The sequence below is a fragment of the Rhinolophus sinicus genome, chromosome 17 (genome assembly GCF_057876585.1).
Source record: "Rhinolophus sinicus isolate RSI-liver-muscle chromosome 17, RSI-T2T, whole genome shotgun sequence".
Lineage (NCBI taxonomy): Eukaryota > Metazoa > Chordata > Mammalia > Chiroptera > Rhinolophidae > Rhinolophus > Rhinolophus sinicus.
This window is the reverse complement of record NC_142517.1, coordinates 81,672,128-81,694,705: the sequence shown is the minus strand read 5'-3', so window position 1 is coordinate 81,694,705 and position 22,578 is coordinate 81,672,128. Positions and strand designations below refer to the sequence as shown.

The window sequence follows — 22,578 nt, the reverse complement described above, 5'->3', positions numbered from 1 at the left end:
GAGGATGGGGACTCATATTTACCTCAACACAGACAGTGCACCTAGCACAGCTCAGAAACCTCTGGAGGAAGGGGAGGTATTTCACTGGGGAAGCTCTACCCAACATGCTCTGGGGGAGAAGCCCTGTGAGGCTGTGCCTTTTGGTCTCCTAAGCCGCAGCACCCTGCCGGTGCTGAGATATCTCGCCTCAGCATTCTGGTTCCCATTTCAATCAGTTCAAGAAGGCAAGTATTGAGGTTTGACTCAAAGAGAGGTTGCGAGGAAGGTTTGGGGGCCCCCAAATGACTTCTCCCTGCCTGATGGATTCTTCCCTCCATCAGGTATTTCCATTCCCACTGGCTGAGCTTCATGGGCTCTCAGCCCAGAACCTCAGAGAGGCCTAGGCTTCAAAGAAGCTCAGAGGCCTGGGGGTGGGTCTCCATCTGCCAGACAAGCGCCCTTTTTGTGGTGAGGACTCCACCAAACTCCACACAGGTGATCATAATCTAATTATAGTAGGAATATTGACGACCATGAAGGCTTCATATTGCACTTGCTGCCAGTCCTTGCACAGCTAACCTAAGTCTCAGATGTCATTGATTATGTGTGGAGATACTAATATGGACTAACAGGGTTTTGCATGAGCACTGGAATGAAGTAAAGAGCTTTGAACAGTGTTAAAGTCCGATTTTAAGGAATGGGCCAGGTCCCTGATGCAGTCAGCGCATGTGCCTTGCCAGCCCCTAGAGAGCCCAGTGCCTTGGAAGTGTCTGCATAGGTGAGAAGGACAGTGAGACGTCAGGTTCCCAGTCCATACTCTAAATTAAGAAGTTCTCATTTCTGATTCTCGGCAGCACCAGAGACCAAAAGAAGGATGCTTATAGTCCCCATAAACTTGGACTAACATGTCCCTGATTTCACTTCCACTCTTGCCAAGTTCAACAAGAAATTTAATGTTTGTTCATTGCTCTAATTTAAGGCAGACATTCTTGCAACGGCACACAAAAACACGGAACAACAATAATGAACACCACGCAGTAAGACACCACCACACATCGACAGGAACACAGCTGTGAGACACTGATGTACCAAGGTTATGAAACCTTACCGAGCTGTTTGTACAGTGCTGCCAATGTGAGCGCACGGTGGCAAGTTCACAAACTTAATTGTCAAAACTTGTATAGCTGTAACAGTATAAGTCTTACTTATCTTACTGGTCTTAAATTAGTATAAGTCTGAGTTGATCATGATAAAAGAAGATTCAGATTATAAGCCCTAGAACAACCACTAAGGAAATAACTCAAAATATACTTAAAAATCATTAAAGGTATTAAAATGACACACTTAAAATATCTACCTAATACTAAAAAAGGCAACAAAGGAAGAATACTTGTGGAGGAAAAAAAATGACATAAGACATATAGAAAACAAAAAGCAAATGGCAGAAATCCAACTCTGTATCAATAATAACATTAAATACGTATGGATTAAACAATCCAATCAAAAGGCAAAGATTTTCATACGTTGTTATCATCATCATCATCATTATTTCATGATACTACCACATGCTGTCTATGGGAGATACACTTTAGATTAAAAGATTTTTCCTTTAAACGGAAAAATTTATCCCATGCAAACAGCAACAGCAAGAAAGCTGGAGTGGCTATACTAATGTTAGATATAATAGGCTTCAAGACAAAGGGTAAATTAGAAAATATTTTTAGATAAACCAGAAAAAAACACACATCAAAACTACAGAATGTAGCTAAATTAGTACTTAAAGGGAACTTTATCCAAGGGGAAAAAATGTCAGAAATAAACAGCCTCAACTTCCACCTTAAGAAACCAGGTAAAGAAAGACAAGCTAAATCCAAAGCAAGCATACAGAGAGAAATAATGGAAAGAAGAGCAAGTATTAATAAAACAGAGAATAGAAAAGCAATAGAAAAAAACAGCAAAACCAAAAGTTGTTTCTTTGGAAAAAAGTTGATATTCCTTTAGCTAGACTGATCAAGAATAAAAGACTTAAATGACTAAAATCAGGAATCAAGAAGGAGACATCATTATTGGTCATACAGAAATAAAAATAATTACATGGGAATAATGTGGACAACATTATAGCAATAAATTAGATAATTTAGAGGAAATGGATAAATTCCTAGGGAGCAAAAAACTGCCAAAACTACCCCCCCCCAAAAAAAAATAGAAAATCTGAATAGACCTATTATGAGAATGAATTGGTAACTTTACAACTTTCCACAAAGAAATGTCCAGGCTCAGATGGCTTCATTGGTGAATTCTACCATACAGTTAAAGAAAAATACCAATTCTTCACAAACTCTTCCAAAAATAGACGAGGAGGAAACATTTCCCAACTCATTTTATAGGGCCAATGTTATAGAATGAATATTTTGCTCCTCAAATTTCATATGTTGAAATCTAATCCCCAAAGTGATGCTATTTGGAGGTGGAGCATCTGGAAGATAACTGGGATTTGATGAGGTCATGAGGGTAGAGTCCTCATGAATGGGATTGGTATCCTTCTAACAGTTACCAGAGAGTTTGATTCCCCGCTCTGCTCTTCCGCATGTGAGGACATAACTATAAACGAGCAGGCTGCATCCCAAAGGAGGGTTCTCACCAGAATTCCACCATGCTGCCTCCCTGACCTTGGGCTTCAGAAATGTAAGAACTAAATTTCTGTTGTTTGCAAGTTACCCAATTTATGATATTCTGTATAGCAACCTGAACTGACTATGACAAGTGTTATTCTGATCACAAAAGCAAAGACATCACAGGAAGAGAAAACTAAAACATACACCTTATAATTTTATAATTAGGCAAACTGAAGAAATAAAATTAATCCAGATTGAAAAGAAGTAAAACTCTATTTGCAGATGACATGATCTTTTATAGGAAATCCTAAGGAATCTACTAAAGAACAAATAGAACTTATAAATGAATTCAGCCCTGGATAAAAGATTAACATACCAGTCAGTTATATTTCTATACAATAGCAATTATCAATCAAAAAATAAAATTAAGAAAACAATTCTATTTACTATAACATTAAAGTAAATTAAAACATGTGCAAATGAACAATCTTGTACATGACTGTTTACAGTAGCATTACTCATTCATAAGAGCCAAAAAGGGTAAACAACCTGTGTCCATCAACTGATAAACGGATAAACAAAATGTGGTATAGTCATGCAATGAAATATTATTCAGCAATATAAAGGAATAAAGGGTGTTACATGCTATAATATAAATGAAACTTTAAACATTATGCTAAATGAAAGAAGTCAGTAAAATCACATATTATATGATACCATTTATATGAAATGTCCAGAAGAGGCAGATCTAGACACAAAGTAGATCAGTGGTTGCCCATGACTGAGGGAAGGAAACATGGGGCTTGACTTTAATAGGTATAAAGTTTCTTTTCGGGATGATGAAAATGTTCTAAAATTAGATTGTGGTGATGGTTGCACAACTATATAAATATACTAACACTTTTGAATTGTACACCTAAGAAATCACATTTGTCTCATTCTTTGAATAACTATTTAATACAGAATATTTGGAAGTACATTGGTAAGAATAGTTCACTACACAAATACAAGTTTACCCATTATGAAGAAAACTAAGACTCTTAACCAAAAAATAAAAGGCCTTTTTAAAGTGAAAGGCAACAAGCATTTATTTAAGATTTAAAAAATAAAAAAGAATAGCTATTCGGGAAGTACTGACTTTAGCAGAAGCCCAAATAGTGTTCCGATTAGGAGACAAAGGCAAGGGGTATTTCTGAGAAAGGGAAGGGGAACAATTACATTGATAGAAGGAAGCCGTTTCTATTGGTGCAGATAAGCTAACATAGTGACACTAATTCTAAACAATGGTTTTACTTTTCAGTCTGGTAGTCATAATGTCTGTTTTCTTGTTTTTTCTACAAACAGTTCTTTGAGACTCAGTGTTGCTTTAGGCCCAGTCTAAAGGTGATTTTTTCCTATTTTTACATTCCAAAGATTTGAGGCATAAGACTTGCAAGGCAGTTCCTCTGGGATGGAAGCTCTGACTCTATTTTAAAATGGCTCTATTTATATTATGTTTTTACAAGAGAAATTGAGACTGTAGGACTTTCTGGCCCATTCTCTTCAACAAGTGTGTGTATATATATATATATATATATATATATATATATATACATATATATACATATATATACATATGTATGTATATATGTATATATGTATACACACACCCATATATATATACACACACACACATATATATGTATATATGTATATTTGTAAATAAAGTTTTATTGGAACGCAGAGACATTCATTCATTGATTTACGTTGTCATCTATGGATGATTTGACTCTACAACAGTAGAATCAAGTAGTTGCAACAGAGACAACATGACCTACAAGACCTAAAATATTTACTATATGTCCCTTTATAGAAAAAAATTTGCTGATCATGATCTAGTTGATTCCTCTCAGATCCATGTAGCCACACCCACAATTCTTTTCTCATCATAATCCTTAAAATTTTCCATAATTTTTTGCATTGTCATCCCTACAACAACTTCTTTCTCTCACACTAATCATCCAGTACCTTTAGATGTAAGACTCACACTTTTAGTCTCTATTGACTGAGACATTTCTTCCAGTAGAAAGGATTTTCTAGTTATCACACCTTTAGTTGAACCTTTACTCTGAGGCACTTTAATCCATTCAAAGGTTTTAACAATGAGTTGACAGCAGTGGTCTTGAATTGACCCTCATCTCAAGACTGAGTTTTTTTGGGCCTTCATTGCTCAGAGGGTTTCTTTCAGTTGAGGTTGAATACCTTTCTTCTTTCAACCTACCAGTCCCTGAATTTCCAGACTCTCTCAGTCTTAACAAGTAAATATTTTTAATATCATTGATCCAGATGAGCACAGCATACATGGAAGTCATGTATTGAAGTGGTGGAGAGACAAGATGGAAGGATTCAATTAGAATAGAACCAACTAAGAAAACTGTTTATATTTTATTTGTCAGAGAAATAAGCTTACTGTGTGGTAACTCACTAAGATACTAAGGTCCATTTCTTAAAGCAGCTAGGGTTCCTACAACCAATACAGCTACTCAATGCAAAAGAAAAAAAACAACACACAGTATATGTAGTTAAATATTTTGTCTGCTTTATGATATAGGACTAGGGAAAACTAGGCTTAAGTATTTTGGTCTTTGGCTTAAGTGCAATGGAAAAAATATTTACAAGTTTTAAGTGGAGACGGGATGGGTATCAATAGAGATTGGTTTTCTCCTGAAGCCTCTCTCCTTGGCTTGCCAATGGCAGCATACTCACTGTGTCCTCGCATGGTCTTTCCTCTGAGTGTGGTCATAGCTGGTGTCTCTTTGTGTCATCAAATTTCCTCTTCTTATAAAGACACCAATTGGATTAGGACTCATCCTAATGGCCTTATCTTAACTTAGTCCTCTTTAAAAGCCCTGTCTCTAAATACACTCCCATTCTGGGGTACTGGAAGTTAGGGCTTTTACATATGAATTTTTGTAGGATGCAATTCAGCCTATAACAGTGAATAAGAGTGGAGTCTGGGTAGTGACATAACAAGTTTTACATTTTATAAGATTTGTGTAGAGAATGAACTGGATGGGAGTATTAATGGACTCAGAGAGATTATTAGGAGGTTATTTTAGCAGTCCATGCAAGAGGTGAGTGTAGCTAGAATTTGGTTGTGCATAGAGAATGTGAGAAGTGGGTGGATATGAGAGACTTTAGGAGATAAAATTTACAACTGGTCAATGGTTGATCTATGGAACCTAAGGAAGAGTTCAGTGTCAAGAACATCTCCCTGTATTATGGCTTGAATAACTGATTGTTTAGTGCTGTTTTTCTTCAAAATAGAGAACATTGGAAGGTTTGGGGGTGAGATAACAGAAGATCCTAATTTCAAATTTGGACATGTTGACTTTTAGGTAATTTTCAGACTTCCAAAGGAACAGGAAAAGTAGATATTTGGATGATGACATCATTAAAAGAAACAAGAGAAAGGAAAACAAATATTTCCCAAAACCTGTTCATTGATGTTCTGTATAGATGTCCCCATAGTAATCCCTGTGGGTTATAAATACGGTTTTTAATTGTTACGGATAATTATGGAGGTGAAAACATGATTAACTCATAATTCCCAGTAGAATGAATTTGACTTCATCCTACAGAGAATTCTTTGGAAGCATAAAGGGAATACCTTTCTTTTCTTTACTTTGTTTTTTATAGAACAAGTTTGGAAATACAAGTAATAAATATTACCTCCCTTCATTTTGGAGTTACTGATGAGAATCGGTGTGTCCATAATAACTGCCTCATTTCTGTATATTCTACATTACGTCAGGAAAACTATCACTTTCCAATTTTCAAGTGTTCTGCAAAAACTGGGTGAGAGTGCAGTGATTTACACATTTTTTATTACTTAAAATTTATCTCTAGATGTAACAATATATTTATGTAAGATATCTACATAAGAAATTAATATCCAGTGAGGTATTGAGATTTTTCTCAACCAGCTATCAAAAAATCTGGACAGATGGGAGAGGATGGCTTATTGGAAAGGAGACATATTTATCACAAAATTTTATAAATAATAAGCTTTGATAAAAGAATAAAGTAAATGGGAAAAATTAATCATAAACAGAATGATTCAACAGCTTTAAATTTTATTTTATAATGTAAAGAGTTTAGAATTGAGACATAGCCTTGCAGCTTGTATCTGCCTTATTCATAATTTTTCAAAAAGAAGATCATCCTAGCCTTTGAGTTTGGTGGCTGTCTATAATATACAACTTTTAAAATTTCATGGAATCATGAAATAAGGGTTAAAGTCAGTAATATGGCCCTTATACTATAAATATATAATATATAGTTAACACTGTTTCCTTTACTCTAACTTAGAGATATTTCCTTCATATTAGTCTTAAAGAAAAAAATCCAAAGCTTGTTATCACTTGGCTTAATTATACTCAATTCATATAAAATGAAATCAGGAATATCTATTATTTAATGATTTGGATTGCAAAGAAAGCAAGGCTATTTTATTTAGGACAAAATCTCCACTTTGGAAAGAAAATGATAGCTTCTTAACATTCACATAGTCCATTTTCAGTAAATATACTCCAATGAATCTTATTAGGTACATACATTAATAATATATTCCCTGAAGGTATGTGTTTAGTAATTTAAATTTATTAATTTTTTTTTAGCTTAGGAAAATGGAGAATAACAACTGATCATTCTCCAATGATTAAACAAACCTAGTTCTTTTAATGCATTGTCATGCGACACTTCTATGTATTTTACGTATGACTGTAAAATTATGAAAATGTCTTTATATGAGTAAGTTTTTATTCATTTCAACTGTTATTATTGTGATAAATGTATTTTCTCTTCTTTCAAGGAACATGAGAGGTTACACATTATTCCAAAATACTTGGGAAATTCTATACTGAATTATCTTTCAGATATATATAGTTTATAAATCATAAAAGAAAACCAATCTTATTACTTCATGAAAATATCAGATATTATATTCATATAGCAGTAAAACCTATAAAATCTTTAGGAATAAATTTAACAAGAAAAGTACTGATATTATATGAAGAAAACTAAAAAGTGACTACTATACTTGGACATCATCTTACACAATTTCAAAATACCTTTTAACTATTTTAAAAAATCATTCCTCCTCTCAATAGTCAAAGGTCTATTTAAATGGAAGGTATCATTAACAATTAAAATCATGGTTCTAAGTGAAATAAGTCAGGCAGAGAAAGACAAGTACCGTACTTATATGGTATCACCTACATGTGGAATCTAAAAAAGCAAAACAAACAAACAAAACAAAACAAAACCAGACTCATAAAAGCAGAGACCAAAGGGATGGTTACTAGAAGGGAGAGGATGAGGGGATGGATAAAGAGGGAAGGGGAATATAGTCAATAATATTGTCATAAGTTTGTCTGGTGACATGATCACTAGAATTAGTAGGTTGATCACCTTATAAGGTATAAAAATGTTGAATCACTATATAGCATGCCTGAAACCAATATAACCAATATAATATCGTATACCAGCTATATTTAAATTAATTTTTTAAAAAAAGATCATTAATATTTTTCTAGAAAAATTTACAGATTTTTATTCCAAATTTTACATTAGAATTTTCAGTGACAAATACTCCTTGTTAAAGATAACAATAACATTTTATTTTTCTTATTTTTATTAATCTATTAGTGACTGTCTTTTTTCCATATCTTTCTAGGCACACACATGCATCTGGATAGACACATGGACATGAACACAGACACACACATATAACAAAATTATAAAAGGGCATGTGAAATATATATATATATTATATATATATATATATACATATATATTATATATACATATAATATGGTTTTTATATATGTATATATGGTTTTTATCATAAGTTGTGTGTGTGGGAGAAGAGGTGACAAAGACTCTCTCTTCTGCTTTCTCTATTCCTACTACTGCATCTACTCCTGAGAAAGAAAAGCAATGCTAGCAACTTGCTATTTTATTCTACATCTTTATCCATACTCATATCATTATATTTATTTATATTTATAAACAATGTTTTGAAAATTATAAAAATGGGACCATAAAATATAAAATTTTAAGTATTTTGATTCCCTCACTTAATAATACATTGAGAAAATCCTCCCATCATTAACTAGTACAGTTCAAATACATTTCTTTTATGTTTAATACTCCACGGCAAGATTGTATGATAATTTTTTCAACCATTCTATAGTTGTGAGTATTCTTTTTGTTTCCAGGTTCCCCCTCATGAACAATGCTTATTTGTTTGTGTGGTGACACGTCACGCTTGCATATGAGTGATATTATTTCTCAAATATATATATCCAGGTATAAGATGGTAGATCAAAATTTATATACATATCTAATTTTGACAGATAATGTTAGATTCAAAAGTCTGTTATAATGTATGTTTTTGCCAGTTATATTAAAAATCCTTCTTTTTTCACTTTCTTATCATTAGCAGATATTATTTCTCATTTTGTTTTTTTGCTTATCTGACAAATGAAAATAACGCATCAATTTTAAAAATATTCCTACCTTCTCCTGGGTATCTACCCAAAAAATCTGAAAACATTTATACATAAAGACACGTGTGCTCCAATGTTCATTGCAGATTTGTTTATGGTGGCCAAGACATGGAAACAACCAAAATGTCCTTCGATAGATGAATGGATAAAGAAGTTGTGGTATATATACACAATGGAATACTATTCGGCGGTAAGAAAAGATGAAATAGGAACATTTGTGACAACATGGATGGATCTTGAGATTATAATGCTAAGCGAAATAAGTCAGAAAAAGCAGAGAACCATATTATTTCATTGATATGTGGTATATAAATCAAAAACAACAAAAGAACAAGACAAACAAATGAGAAACAAAAACTCATAGACACAGACAATAGTTTAGTGGTTACCAGAGGGTAAGGGGGGTGGGGGGTGGGAGATGAGGGTAAGGGGAATCAAATATATGGTGATGGAAGGAGAACTAACTCTGGGTGATGAACACACAATGGGATTTATAGATGATGAAATACAGAATTGTACACCTGAAATCTACGTAATTTTACTAACAATTGTCACCCCAATAAATTTAAAAAATAAATTAAAAAAATATTCCTAATTGTTTTTTAATTAAATTACTGAGGTGACATTGGTTAATAAAATTATATAGGTTTCAAGAGTCACATTCACTTTCTCTTCCATAAACATGCTTGTTCATATTTTCTGCCCATTTGTTTCACTGGGCTGTTTAACTTGTTTTCACGTAATTGTAAGGTAGGGGTGTGTGTGTGTGTGTGTGTGTGTGTGTGTGTGTGTGTGTGTGTATTTTATAATTATTAACCCTATATATGCAAAATAAGATCTGACAATTAAGTTCACGAACTCGTTGCAACAATGTTGCTAACCTTTTTTGATATCAGAGAGATTATTCATTATAAATTTGTACCAACTGGACAGTTAACCAAGTTTACTATTTGGAAGTGCTGAAAAGGCTGCGTGAAAAAGATACACACCTGATCTTTTTGGTAACAGTTTTTGCCAACAGTTCATGGCTCTTGCATCATGTTAATGCACCAGCTCACATGGCACCATCTGTGACGGAGTAAACAAATAACTATATTGAAACACCCTCCCTACTCACCTGATCTGGCCCCCAATGACTTCTTTCTTTACCTGAAGATAAAGGAAATATTGAAAGGAAGAGATATTGATAACATTCAGGACTTCAAGAGTAACACGATGACAGCTCTGATGGCCATTCCAGAAAAAGAGTTGCAAAATTGCTTTGAAGGGTTGACGAGATGCTGGTGTCAGTGCATAACTTCCCAAGAGGAGTACTTTGAAGGTGACCATAGTAATATTCAGCAATGAGATATGCAGCACTTTTTCTAGGATGAGTTCGCAAACTTAATTGTCCGACCTTGTATGCTAAAAGACATTTTCCCAACATATTTCTGTGCTTTCCCTTTGTCCCTGCAATAAAAAGTATGTGGTTATGCCTTGTTAATCTATGTCTCTTCCATATGCAATCATTTTGCATTTGCATCACTTCCACATGCAGTAGTCTCACATGGTTTTAATATTGGCTCAAATATTTACATTTTTTCAATTTTTTTCCAACTTTTGAGCAGATACCTAACACAGAATTTGTAAACAGACTTATTATAGGATAAAAGTTAAACTTTAAAAACTACTAATTAAATGGAAAACAACACTAGGGTATAATTTAATTTGCTAATAAAATACCACTATTTGTGTTATCTTTAGCAATTTTCTTTGTCACATATTTCTCATTGCAGTGATCAAATGTGGATATGTCAGAAGGAAACAATACTCTGGTGACTGAGTTTGTTCTCACAGGACTTACAGAGTGACCATGGCTGCAGGTCCTCCTCTTCCTCGTGTTCTTGGTCATCTACCTCACCACCATGCTGGGCAACCTTGGACTGATGGTTCTGATTTGGAAGTATGCCCACTTTCACACACCCATGTACTCGTTCCTTGGTGGTTTAGCCTTTGCAGATGCTTGCATTTCAACTTCTGTAACTCCCAGGATGCTGGTCAATTTCTTAGACAAGACTGCAATGATATCTCTAGCTGAGTGCATTACCCAATTTTATTTTTTTGCTTCCAGTGCAATACAGAATGTTTCCTCCTGGTAGTGATGGCCTATGATCACTACGTAGCCATATGTAACCCCTTGCTTTATCCAGTGGTGATGTCCAACAGACTCTGGAATCAGTTGATAAGTATATCATATGCAATAGGTTTTCTATATCCTCTGATTCATGTGAGTTTGTTACTAAGATTAACTTTCTGTAGGTCTAATATGATACATTATTTCTACTGTGAATTTTTACAACTGTTCAAAATGTCATGCAATGACCCATCTATTAATGCACTGATGATATTTATTTGTGCAGTTTTTATACAACTATCCACTTTAATAACCATCATAATCTCTTATACTCTTGTACTCATTGACATTCTCAAGAAAAAAGTCTGAAAAGAGCAGGAGCTAAGCCTTCTCCACATGCAGTGCCCACCTGCTCTCTGTCTTCTTGTACTATGGCACTCTCTTCTTTATGTATGTGCGTCCTGCATCTAGCCTAACTAACGATCAGGACAAAATGTATTCCGTTTTACATGATTATAATTCCCCTGCTGAACCCATTTACTTACAGCTTGAGAAATAAAGATGTTATATGTGCCTTAAGAAGAATTGCAAATAAGTAAACAGTTCCTGAGGGAAATTTCAAATTGCTTCTCTTTTCATCCTTTGCATAAACAAGTCCCCAAGTCTTGGAGATTAGCAATGGCTCTGCCCTTTCACCAGAGGGTTAGTGGTCAAGTGGTCACTGAACACTGGGTAAAGGAACTCAGCTTCACATAATGTTTACTTTGACATGGGTCCAGTTGAAGTTACTACTCCAGTCAGGATGACTCACATCATCCACAGTTGATTTACTAACTATTGTAATTCCTTTTTGTCTGAACGTTTAGTTTTTGAAAATGTTCTGACACTCCACCTCCAAATTATATTTAAAATTGATAGTGACTTAGGCTAGCATATAAGTGTGAGTCATTTGGTTCACTGAGTTAGACCTGTATGTTAATAGGGTTCTGCAATGCTCTACCACACCATGACAAAATGATAAAAACTTAGATTATTGTCAGAAATGTTTCTGAAATAAAAAGGATAAAAATTAAAAAATTAAGAAGTTTAAAAAAATTGAGGTATCTTGAGGAGGTTCCAGTCAAGATGGCAGAGTAGGGAAATACTGTGCTTGCCTCCTCCCATAACCACAATAAAATTACAACTAAATTATAGAATAATCAACCTGGAGAATGATCTGAAGACTAGCTGAACAGAACTCTTATAAATAAAGATATACAGAAGAAGCCACCTTAAGACTGGTAGGAGGGCTGGAGATGTGAAAAGATCTAGTTCCACACTCACATGTGTGGGAGAGATATTTTGACTGTAGGGGCCCCCTTGGAAAAGTGAAGGGTCCCAGCCCCACACTGGGTACCCCAGCCCAAATTACCAGAGCTGGAAAGAGGAGCCCTCACAACATCTGGCTGTGAAAATCAGCAGGGATTCCCTCCATCTAGGCTAGATGGAAGCCTGTGGGAAACCCAGGTGTTCCTATTAAAGGACCTGCAAACAGACTCACTCCCAGGGACTCATCTTAGGCTGCCCTGGAGAGACAGCTGCTTGGTAAGTGCCAGAGACATATAGAGAAAAACTGAGTTGAGTGGCTTCATAGCAAGGGCTGGAGGGACAGTTGTCATTGTATCTATGTTGAACTCTCCTCCCATGTAGCCAGTGGGCAGATGCCAACTTTCCTGTATTGAGCCCTCCCCTCCATGGCTAAATCTGAATTTTCATCGGACTGGTGAAATCTGCTGGCTCCAACCTGGTGACTCATTGGGACCCCACTCCACCCAACTCTTGCACCGCTAGAGGATTTCCAGCAGCTCATGGGCAGACAGTGTTGGCTGGTGTTGCAGACTTACTTGGACAGCTATCAGGGGTCCCAGGCCCTAGTTAGGCTGCAGCTGGTTTCATGGCTCTTTGAGCCTTTTACAGAATGAACCTGAATTCACATTAACCTGGTGAATAACACTCACTCCACCCCAGTAGACTCCCTGAGACCCCACCTCACTCAACTTACATACCATCCCAGGCTCTTTTACCTGATAAGCCTTAGAGGCAGACAGCAGCAGGTCACACGGTTCCCTATGCCTTTTTCTGAGCAGCCCCAGGACTGGTACCGGTGACAACTGACATCAGTAAGCAGTGAGGCCTCTCCTAAACTCTTCAAGGTTCAGCACAGGCAGTGACCAAACACGGATTGCTCTGTAGCTCCTACCAGGTAGCCACTGGCTGGCCACAGGTAGGGGCTGACCTTGGTATGCATTAGAGCCCCTCCCAAGAAGCCCCAAAAGCAACACACCCAGTGGCCAGCTTCAGACCACAACAGAGCACCATGCGAGTAGCCCCATAAGTAGAACACACAAAGGGTGGTGTTCCAGAGCCTACTGAGTTGAATCCCTGCTCTGTGCGGTGAGCCCCTACAGGGCAGCTCCTATGCTGTGGTCATGGGCAATCCTCACAGCCAGTCAACCTGAGGGCTAATCTCAAGCACTGATGTGCAAACAGTAATCAAGGCTCCACTAAAACAAGAGGGCGCACAGAACCCACACAAGGGACATACCTGGAGCACCAGCTGAAGTAACCAAGGAGACTGCGCTATGGAGTGCCACGGGACACCTACAAGATAAGGACTCCCAGCCAAGAATGGGAGACATAACAGATCTATCTATAGAGAATACCTATCTATAGAGAATATCTGTAGATATCTATAGAGTATCTATAGAGTATATATATAGTATCTATAGAGAATACCTAATACATAGAAACAAAGGGAGAGGCAGCCAAAAGAGGAAACAAAAAAATCATCCCAAATAAAATAACAGAAGAAAACTGCAGAAAAAGAACTGAACAAAATGGAGGTAAGCAATCTACCAGAAACAGAGTTCAAAATACTGGTTATAAGAATGCTCAGTGATATCAGTAAAAACATCAACAAAGAGACACGAAACATAAAAATAGACATAGAAACCATAAAAAAAAAGATCCAGTCAGAAATGAAAAATACAATAAATAAAATGAAGAATACACTAGAAGGAATCAACAATAGATTGCATGAAGCAGAGGTTCAAATCAGCAATTTGTAAGATAAGGCAGCACAAGACACCTAATCAGAACAGCTAAAAGACAAAAGAAAAAAAAATGAGAATAGTTTAAGGGGCCTCTGGAACATCGGGTGTACCAACACTCACATCACAGGGGTACCAGAAGGAGAAGAGAGAGAACAAGGAATTGAAAACCTATTTGAAAAAATAGTGATGGAAAACTTTCCTAACCTGGCAAAAGAAATAGACATACAAGCCCAGGAAGTGCAGAGCCCCAAACAAAATGAACGCAAAGAGGCCCACACCAAGGCACGTCATAATTAAAATATTACAGCATAAAGACAAACAGAGAATCTTAAAAGCTGCTGGAAAAAAAAACAGTTACCTACAAAGGAGCTTCCATAAGACTGTCAGCTGATTTCTCAACAGAAACTTTGCAGGCCAGATGGGATTGGCATGAAATATTCAAAGTGATGAAAAGCAAGGCCTACAACCAAGATTACTCTATCCAGCAAAGCTATCATTTAGAATTGAAGGACAGATAAAGAGCCTCCCAGATAAGAAAACGCTGAAGGAGTTCATCATCATCAAACCAGTATTATAAGGAATATTATTAGAGTGACTTCTTTAAGAAGAAGAAGGAAAAAAATGTCAAAAATATGAATACTAAAATGGCAACAACATATCTATCAACATTAACAGTAAATTTCAAACAGATGAATCCATATATTGATTCTTTTTATGTTCTCAGTCTTTACTCAAACTTCACTCTTATAAATAACATTGTCTCTTACACTCATGCCTTCTTTCCCATATTGAATATATATATATATATATATATAAAAAAGGCAGAAGTAACATCTTCTTCACAGCTGTACCTAACTGCTCACTATTATTTTGTTCTATTATCATGCTGTATTCTCAGCTGTGTGATTCTTGAATGTGGCCCAGATGAAGAACAGGGAAAAATGTATTCTTTGCTGTATATTATTGCAGTTAGCTGCAAAATCTTTTTTTGTACAGCAAACAAAACAATTTTAGATGCACGAATAAAATGATAAAGGGATATCTGTTTATTCAATGAAATATCCTTAGTATTTTTTCAATATCTATTAATGTAAATCACAACACCTAATAGGATGTCTTGCACATTCATAATACTCAATAAAGTTTTTAATGAACAACTGGAAAATGTGCAAACTTTACATGACTATGTTATAAAAATATGGTTGATAATTGTAAGTGATGATTGAGTCTTAGAAAAACTCAACTAATTTGTCAGAATGTATGATTTTTTTTCATCTATAGAGAAGAATGGAGAAATGTTTTGGTTGAATCTACTACTATGTCATCACTTCAGTGGATAATCATTGCCTGAGTCAATGCATGAGAGCTCTTACTCCAATAATAGACCTTTTTGGGAATGGTTTGAAGTACATGTAAAGAAAGAGGCTTATGTAAGTCTTTTTAAAACCTCCCATAAAACCAAACAATTTTCAACTATATTATTCTTGATCAAATTGCTTTGCAGGCATTTCACATACAAAACTTTTTGTGATTAAATAATATTAAGTTCATGTATTTTAAAAACAGAAGTGACTATTATTATTAGACTAATATTAGACAACATAATCAATGAACTAAAGAGCTATGGTTCATTAGCCATATTATAAAATATAGGAAAAAGACAAATTAAGTGAGAAATTAAAAATAAATCTCCTGCCACCACACACCATCCCCAAACCAATAAAACCTTGTTTCACTGAATATCACCATTACAACAAACAACAGAACTGCCCTATTGATACAAGACTGGCCGTCTGATTTCATTGGAACAGTTAATTGGATTAAGACAAAATCATAGCAGCTGAACAGAGACACTGTAGAATATTTTAATTTATGCCACTATGTTAAATAGTAATTAATTAGCATTCTAGCTATAAGGAGAGAAATACAAATGTTTAAGTTACTGCTGTGTTACTTTCTCATAGATCCAAGATTTGGAGAAAAGCATCAAAACGTCTGAATACTGAACACTAGTGTGACATTCAGGAAGATAATTTATTTCCGTAGTATACTTGCGAATAAGGCTACTTCTTACATGGGAAAATCTGTCCTACACATTTCCACCTCTCTACTCTCAGTAATATGCCATATATATATATATATATATATGTGTGTGTGTGTATGTGTGTGTGTATATACATATATATATATACACACACACATATATATACATATATTTATATATATATACATATATGTGTGCATATATATGTATATATACACTCACACATATATATATATAGAGAGAGAGAGAGAGCAAGAGAGAGAGAGAGGCATACAGAGGGTGTCAAAAAATGTATACACATTTTAAGAAAGGAAAAAAATGTATTAAAATTATGCTGATAGTAACCGCTTTGAGCACCTCTTGTAATTGCAGAAGTCAAATGTGACTTCTATTCATCTTTTGTTATCAGTATATATTATTACAATTTTAATACAGTTTTTTTCCTTTCTTAAAGTGTGTATACATTTCTTGGTTATATATATATATTTATCAAGGAGAAGATAAGGAGAAGAAAAGAGTATTTTCTTCCCCTTTCTACTTTTCTACTTCCATGGTCTTTGTAAATGCTCACAGGTCCCAATAAGCAAAAAATCCTCAGAATTCCAGGCCCAATGGAGAGTAGACTTGTAAAGGAGTTAGGATCCTCTAGGCCAGGGGTGTCCAAACTGTGGCCCGCGGGCCAACTGCGGCCCACAATCCATTTTTTATTGGCCCGCAGCAAATTCTGAAAATATATTTAGTTTACTTAAATAAACCAGGTGAGGCAATATGTACTTCACCTCGAGTGAATGTCCCGACTGTTTGTGTATTTTACCGCATATGGCCCTTGGTGAAAAACGTTGAAAAAAGTTTGGACACCCCTGGTCTAGGCAAACATCTTCATTGTTTACAAGTGAGGAGTGTTATTGTTACACCAGGCAGAATTGGCAGAGGCAGCTCTTTATCACTTCAATGCTCATTTTAATATCTCTATATTCAACAAGCTACCACCTGGGAAGAAGAGACACCATTAATTATCAGAGTTCAAGAGTCCATTGCAGTCATTAGGCTCAGGATTTGTGTTAGGAGAAATGGTGAAACAAGTCAACTGCAGCAAAAGTCAGAAATTGGAATGAAGTCACTGAGTACCGGTTGAGTAAAAGAGTATTAGAAGGAAGCCACAATAGTGTACTACTCTGCCATAAGAAAAGATGAAATAACGCCGGCCTGGTGGCTCAGGCAGTTAGAGCTCCATGCTCCCAACTCCTAACGCTGCCGGTTTGATTCCCACATGGGCCAGTGGGCTCTCAACTACAAGGTTGCCTGTTCAATTCCTCAACCACCGCAAAGGATGGTGGGCAGCACCCCCTGCAACTAACAATGGCAACTGGACCTGGAGCTGAGCTGTGTCCTCCACAACTACGATTGAAAAGACAGCAACTAGACTTGGAAAAAATCCTGGAAGTACACACTGTTCCCCAATAAAGTCCTGTTCCCTTTCCCCAATAAAAAAAAGTCTTTAAAATAAATCTTAAAAAATAAAAAAGATGAAATAGTGCCATTTGCGACAACATCGATGGATCTTGAGATTATTATGCTGAGCGAAATAAGTCAGACAGAAAAAGTTGAGAAACATATGATTTCACTGATATGTGGGATGTAAAACTGAAAGCAACAAAAACTCATAGACACAGACAATAGTTTAGTGGTTACCAGAGGGTAAGAGGGGAGGGAGTGGTAGATGAGGGTAAACGGGATCAGATATATGGTGATGGAAGGAGAATTAACTTGGGGTGGTGATGTATAGATGATGCATTACAGATGTGACGTATAGATGATGTATTACAAAATTGTACACCTTAAACCTATGTAACTTTACTATTGTCACCCCAGTAAGCAGAAGAAGAGGAAGAAGAGGAAGAAGAGGAAGAGGAAGAGGAAGGAGGAGGAGGAGGAGGAGGAGGAGGAGGAGGAGGAGGAGGAGGAGGAGGAGGAGGCGGAGAAGAAAGAGTGGGCCAGACTGCTCTGAGGCAGGGTGGGGAGAAGAAAGCTTCCAGCGGCACTGGATAGGAAAGCCTCTATGCCCAAGAGTAAAATATAATGCAATCTTTAAAAGTTATTGCTCTGGCAAGAAACCACAAAGACTTTGGTATTAAATTTGCACAAACCATAGAGCTACTCATAGACAGCGTACTTTCCTTTTTCACCGAGTGAATCTTACTCATTTACTACCCCACAAATAGCTTTCAGTGGAAACCTTTACAACTGAAAAGAGCTGAGCCATAAATTCTCATATTTGTGAGAAATTTGGAATTTTAGTATTTCATACCTAGATCAGATTTTGTTGTATGTTCTACTATACCCAAGTCAGTGAAAAGGACAAGCTCATAATTCTTGTTTATCATTTTCAGACTTGGAAATTTTTACGGCCTGCTTATGTTACTGAGGAAAACATAGTACCAACAGTTGGCAATTTCAGGGCTTTTACCTGGGTGCATGAGCTCAATCAGCTTCACTCACAAAGCACGTGTGTTCCTCTTCTCACAGGGGTAGCATGTCAGGCAGAAACCTAATGGGCCTGGAGAGATACAGGTAACTTGGCCACTTTTCAAGGAGAATGCTTTTCATTCTTATAACATTAGAAAAACAAAGGAATGAACTCTGAATTTTTTTCTTAGCAACATCGCATACAGAAATAACAAATGAAATTCTGATTTTTTAAAATTTATTGGGGTGACAATTGTTAGTAAAATTACATAGATTTCAGGTGTACAATTCTGCATTACATCATCTATAAATCCCATTGTGTGTTCACCACCAAGAGTCAGTTCTCCTTCCATCACCATATATTTGATCCCCCTTACCCTCATCTCCCACCCCACCCCCCTTACCCTCTGGTAATCACTAAACTATTGTCTGTGTCTATGAGTTTTTGTTTCTCATTTGTTTGTCTTGTTCTTTTGTTGTTTTTGGTTTATATACCACATACCAGTGAAATCATATGGTTCTCTGCTTTTTCTGTCTGACTTATTTCGCTTAGCATCATACTCTCAAGATCCATCCATGTTGTCACAAATGTTCCTATATCATCTTTTCTTACCGCCGAATAGTATTCCATTGTGTATATATACCACACCTTCTTTATCCATTGAAATTCTGATTTTTAACTTCAACTCTTAGATTGATTTTATTGCCAAAGAAATAGCAGAATCACGTTCTTGAAAAATCTACTAACTTCATTGAACAGAATCTTTAGATAGGGCATTATTGGATATGTTTTAGGATGAGATGAAGGATATATAGGCTTAAGGATTTTGATCTTTCTTTTATGAGCCAATGGGAGTTATTTAGGGTTTTAAGTGGAGTTGTGACTGTTGGCATTAGAAGAGTGAATCTCAGCAGTTTGGCTTTTTATAAAGATGACATTGGCCCAAATGTCGAGAATGGTACAAGAAAATATTAGAAGATACAGATAGATTATTAAAAGGTTATGTCAGTATTCCAGGCAGGAGATGGAGTTTTCTTGAATTTGGAACAAAATGGATGGTGTCAACAGACATTAAAGAGATACAAGCTGTAGATTAGATCATGGTTTTGACAAAGATTTGTGATGGGCGGAATTCAGCATCAAGGTGATTCTCAGGTTTGTTTCTTTAAAATGGAGTATGCCATTAACAGAGAACAGGAAGACAGGCTGAGGTCCAGGTTTAGTGACAGGGTTTGAAAAGGCTCCGTTTGGATTTGGACATGTTGAATTTGATGAATCTTAGAGATGTCTGAAGAAAATATTCGGTAGTTGGAATGTGACAACATCGAGTAATAAGATAAAGGAAATGAATACGTCCTAAAAACTGCACAAAATCAGTTTCAAGGTGCCCTCACAGTGAACCCTAATGATACAAAGTGTGGTTCTAATTGTTGCACTTGGGTGTGATTTGATGAATAGCTCACAATGCCCAGTAGAACAACTTTGCCTTCATCCTACAGGGAATCCATTGGTAACTTCCATTGAGGGAATTCTAATGTTCTCATGTTTTTATGAACAGATTTGAAAGAATACAAATAAATATGTCCCTGCCATTGATCCAAGGAAAAAGTTTGCATAGGTAAACACTGCTTCATTCTGCACTTTCCACTTTTCTTTATATAAGGGTTTTAAGAGGAGATGCAGCTGTGGATATGACAGCAGTGGTAGCTTCATCAGTTTGGCAATTTATAAAGATGACTCTAGCCCTAGTGGGGAGTATGGTAGAGGGAAATTTACATTTTTTTCCTCTTCTTTTTTCCTTTGAAACCCCAGCAGCTTACTTCAAAAATCAACTATTTTTCTCAGTCTCCCAGACTAACAGGAACTCAGTAAGGACATCAAGACCTGCCCAGTTTTTATTATTTGTAGTTTTTTAATTTGCCTATTTGATAATGAAATGTCCAGGTAAGAAATGAAAATTTTGGCAATCCTATGAGATTTTCTGTTTCTTTTCAGTACAGAAAATTATTGATGCCTGTCATAAATACTAGATATTTTACTGTTGAGGAGACATACATAATAAGATTTCTTTTTAGTAGTAAATTTGGAGTAATAGAAGAATGAGACAAATGGAAAAAATAATGATAATGACTCGGAAGTTTGAGGTTATTTCAACTGGAGAAAATTTTAACTTATTTGTGGAATCATGAGAAGATGAGCTAAAGTCATCAATAATAACTTCCTGAGGTTCCTTAAAGTGTATGGTGAGGCGTGTGTGTGTGTAAGATCCCAAATGCCTAATGGCCCTTCACCTAATTATGAAAATTAGAAATATCAATTATGCGCTTGGAGTTGGCAAGACGGTTAGGTAAGATAATTGAGGACAAAACCTCCACTATGAAAACAATGATTGCCCTCAGTGTCCACAAGGCCAATTTTCAGCAGAGACAAATCAGTCAGTCTTCTTGCTGCTTGTGCGGTGTTTCCAGGGCTCCTTATAGCACTTCAAAAGAAAAATTTTAAAGCTATTTTTTTCTTGTTTTAGTTTCAGTGAAGATGGGAAATAAATTATATTTATTTCATGAATTTTCTTAGAATATATTTTTTTAAATTTTATTGGGGACTATTGGGAAACAGTGTGTTTCTCCAGGGCCCATCAGCTCCAAGTCATTGTTCTTCAATCTAGTTGTGGAGGGCGCAGCTCACTGGCCCATGTGGGAATCGAACCAGCAACCCTGTTGTTCAGAGCTGGTGCCCTAACCAACTGAGCCAGCCGGCCGCTCATTCTTAGAATCTTCTAAGTGCTTTTTCTTTTTTACTTTTTAAGTCCTTGATCTGGCAGCTTTTCTAAAACAGTCATAGGAAGGGGAACCATTCTTATTTTTTTCCCAGATAGGCAAATATAGCCATAATATTTATTCAATAAATTATCATTTTTCTCAAATGAAAAATCACCCATGTGATATATTAAATTCCAATACATATTTGAATCTGTCTTTGGAATCTTTATTTGGTTTCACTATTATATTCTCCTGTTCCCATGCCATATTATATTCTGCTGAATAGCTTTGTTGTAATACTGCTACACACTGGACTTCTTACTGTTCATATTTTCCTTGTCTCTTCAAAATAATTTTGTTTTATATGGATTTTATGCTGATGCTACTATACTAAAAAGTGATTAGGATTCTAATTGAAATTAATTTCAATCCTACTGACATATTTATAATACTAAATCTTTTTACCTACGAATATATTTTGGCTGTCTATTTCTTCAGAAATTGTATAATGCCCTTTGGTTAGTTTTTGTAATTTTCTTCACATAGGTTTTACATATTTAAAAAATTATCTCAATATATTTTAAAGTGTTTTGGCTAATATAATGGATACATTTTTCTTTTATCTCTCTTTTTTGTCGGTTGTTGTTTTCATAGAAAACAATCTAGTGATTATTTTTATATTCATCCTCCACTTGGTACTTATTAAAGTCATGTTATTTGTTTACTAAAGCAATATAATATCACCAAAAATATAAATTTATGTCCTATAATTTTTATATTTTATATCATTATTATATTATTTTATTTAGTATCTTAGAAGTATTACAGTTTCTAAGATAATACTGTATAATAATAGAGTAGACATTAGACATTACAATCTGTTCTTAACTTGAAGAGACATGCTTTATTATTTAGAATCTGTGTTATTAGTTTTGATAACTAATCTTTAGTATAATTA

At 35.5% G+C, this 22,578-nt stretch overlaps 1 pseudogene; it reads left to right on the top strand.

Annotated features, from left to right (window-relative positions):
- The first annotated feature begins 10,935 nt into the window (after positions 1-10,935).
- On the top strand, positions 10,936-11,857 carry LOC109460767 (olfactory receptor 5AC2-like; annotated as a pseudogene).
- The last annotated feature ends 10,721 nt before the right edge of the window (positions 11,858-22,578 follow it).